The 3,596-nt window shown below is 35.6% G+C and overlaps 1 protein-coding gene across 2 annotated transcripts in view; it reads right to left on the bottom strand.

Moving 5' to 3' along the window:
* Window positions 1–3,596, bottom strand: part of SGK2 (SGK2, serine/threonine kinase 2) — a 55,747-nt gene that overhangs the window by 7,396 nt on the left and 44,755 nt on the right. The window lies entirely within an intron of this gene.

Consider the following 3,596-nt stretch of genomic DNA (forward strand, 5'->3'; position numbering starts at 1 on the left):
AGGAAGGAAGGAAGGAAGGAAGGAAGGAAGGAAGGAAGGAAGATGGAAGGAAGAAAGAAAAGGAGGAAGGAAAGAAGGAAAGAAAGAAAAACAATATGCTTCAGTCTGTATTTAGACAAAATCGGTTCTTTGGAGCCAGATAGCATTTTTCATCATGAGGCCTTTGAGATTGTCTTGAATCATTGTATTACTGAGAATAACTAAGTCATTCACAATTCTTCATCATATAATACTGCTGTTACTGTGTATAATATTCTCCTGGTTCTGCTCACTTCACTTTGTATCAGTTCATGTAAGTCATTCCAGGTTTTTCTGAACGCATCCTGTTTAAAGGGTGAATCATTTTACCTCACTTTGCACATCTTTAAAATGTGAGGGTTGAGCTAGATTCTGTTCAACAAATAAAATCAATAAACCCTAATAAATATTAAGCATCAACTTGGTCCAAGACCTTGTGTCAAATGCAAGGCATACAAAGATGAAATAAGATTCAGTACCTCTCTTCAAGGAATTTATAGTTTACTAAGGAAGAGAGTACAAATAGATTAGTAATATAAACTTGAAGCAAATGTAAAATTTGAGTTTGAGACAATAAACCTATCCCCTTCTTTTAATCATTCATTCAACAAACATCTCATGGTTGAGGAAATTAAAACCCACAGTGATGTGATTTGCCAAAAGTCACACAAAGGGTCAGTGGAGAGATGAGACCAGGACACACATCTCCTGACTTCTGAACCTAGGCTCTTTGACTAGGCAATTTCCTCATGCAGCTCTAACAAAGAAAACATTCCAGAATATGGATTCCCTCTCTCCTGAACTGCTCTAATGGTCTGTGCCCTGGCACATTCTCAAAATATTAGTGTACACCACCACCCACTTTCAGCAGGTACCACCAGCACAATGCTAAGGTGACCAGTTCTTCCTCCAAGTCATTAAGGCCCAGGCTAAGTCTGTCAAAGAGGAGTTCTGTTATCAAAGGGTTTTTTTTAAAATGGTAATATCAATGTACTTTTTGTATCTGTTGTGACAAAATAAGATATGAATGTGATATAACACTACTGTGCTGTGAGAAACGATGAAGGGGACAGATTTAAAGAAACATGGAAAGATTTGTATGAACTGATGAAAAGTGAAGTGAATGGAACTAGGGGAACAATTTATACAATAACAATAACACTGTAAAGATGAAAAATTCTGGAAGACTTAGAAACTCTGATCAATGCAATGACCAACTATAATTTCAGAGAACTCATGATGAAACATGCTACCCACCTTCAAATAAAGAGGTAGTAGACTCAGATTGAGGTATATTTTTAAAAAATTATTGAGAAGTAGGAGGAAAGGGATAGGAGAAGAAGAGGGAGAGAATGCAGACTTGAAAATAAAGTAAAATTGAATTTTAAAAAAATTTAAAAATTCAACAAAAGATGGAAAGTTTTTGTTTTATTTCTAGTATTTTAAGACTTGTAAATAAAGCTAGCTAAAGGGAATCCCAGAGCTGGAGAGAAACAGAAAGTTGCTTATTTTTTCAAATATTAGAACTAAAAAGGAGTGTCAGAGCCCATCAGAAAACTCCTTGAGGGCGAGGACTGTTTTTTTATTGTCATTATATCTCCGGGATCTATGTAATGCCTAGCACATAGTAGGCATTCACTAAATTTGTTGATTTACTAGTTGACTTCAAGCTCAGCCAGTTCCAATTAATCTTGCCATGGAGGAGGTGAGAGGGGCAGATTAGGAATGGAAGATCATTAAGATAACATGGAAGTAGGGAAATTTTAAAGCAAAATGAAGGAAAATAAGGCCATTTTCATACTGGAAAATTCACCACATATTAAATAATTTTGACACACAGAAATATTGCTAACATTGAAAATTTCTCAGATTGCCATCACACTAGGGTTTTGTGTCTAGTTTATACTCTTTATTATACAAATGAAAAGAAAAAAAAGAAGTCAACATTGATGAAGTGATTTGCCCAAGGTCACACAGCTAGGCAATGGTAGTACTGGTATCCAATTCTGGGCAATTCTCTTTCCATGATATTTGCCTACTTCATGATATAAACACAGTTGTTTTCATTGAATTTTAATAGTTTTCCACAACAAAAAGTCATCATGACAGTATATAGAGGATAAGAGTGTTGTACTTCAAATCAGGAAGACCTAGGTTTCAATGTGCCCATGACACTTATCAGCTATCACTGTTTCATTGTGGATGAGATTTACACAAGCACATGACCTTCCTCCCCCTAGGCAAATTATAATCTTTCTGTAACTTAGGAGGACATCTGAGAGATGCCTGAGGTTCAGAGAGATTACCTCATTTCTTCATTTGTATAAATGAAGGATATATATATATTTCTCTCATCCACAACTTAGGAATATGGAGAAGGTTCAGAGCAGTACCATAAGGATGATTAAAGGTTGTGAAATAAGATCTAAAGAATAAGATGAAAGGAAAAGACATTATTTAGTTAAAAGAAGAGAAGGCTGGGGAGTGATTCAAACATATGAAGAATCACTATGGTGATGAAAATTAATCTCTTTTCAACTCCATTGTCACATAAAATCGATTAATGTTTATTGGTAGCAATTTCACCCAAAGCCTTAGAGTTAGAAAAGGAGGAAACAAATTTGAACTCCAACCTGAAAGACCTAGGATAGATATAAGGAAAAAATTCCTTTATAGGAGGCTTTTAGGGAAGGAATATGTTATAAAGAAGGTTGGATATCTCTGGATATTTTTTAAAAGAGGAAAGCCTTATCTGACTAGGATAGATTAAAGAAATATTTACTAAAGGCAGAAGAATAGATTAAATGACATTTTCTTCATCCCCAAACCAAAGGACAGATGTCACTGGCATGATTTCCAAGGAAGCTTTGGAATTCTTGTTTCCTACTGTAATTTCTAAAGGAAACACCAATGCCATACAAATAGTACCAACTTTCTTCCCATTCCTACTAGAACCACTCTGCTTCAGGCCCTTATTACCTCTATCTTGGAGTAATAAAATAGTTTTCTAATCGGTCGTTTTTCCCTTCAGCTAAAAATCCTCTCTAAAATTCATTTTGTACACATTTCCAGAAAAATCTTCTGAAGTCATTCCTTTGATCATGTCTTTCCTCTGCTGAAAAACCTTTAGTGATTTCTGCTACTTACAGAATAAAGTCCAGTTTCCCTAACCTAGCATTCAAAGTTCTCTTGAATCTAAATCAAACCATTTTTACAGCCTTAACTCACAATATACATTAATAAATATCTGATGGATAGATGGCTGGCTGGCTGGCTGGATGGATGGATGAATTAATAAAAGAAACCTATGCTCTGGCCAAACTGGACTGCAACTATAGATCTAATTAAATTATAAGTGCTGTGATTATTTTGTAGTATCTAGTTTGTGGTTTCTATGAGACATATTTAAATACCAAAGAGAGAAATTTATATTTGATCCCAGAGACAACAGTAAGCCACTGGCATTTGCTGATCATTTGTTGGGGGGGGGGGGTTGGGGTTGGGGTTGGGGGAGGTTTCATATCTCAAGGTAAAAAGCTATAAGCAGGGGTAGCTAGGCGGTGCAGTGGATAAAGGAT

The sequence above is a fragment of the Vombatus ursinus genome, unplaced genomic scaffold (assembly GCF_900497805.2).
Source record: "Vombatus ursinus unplaced genomic scaffold, bare-nosed wombat genome assembly UNPS02014785.1, whole genome shotgun sequence".
NCBI lineage: Eukaryota > Metazoa > Chordata > Mammalia > Diprotodontia > Vombatidae > Vombatus > Vombatus ursinus.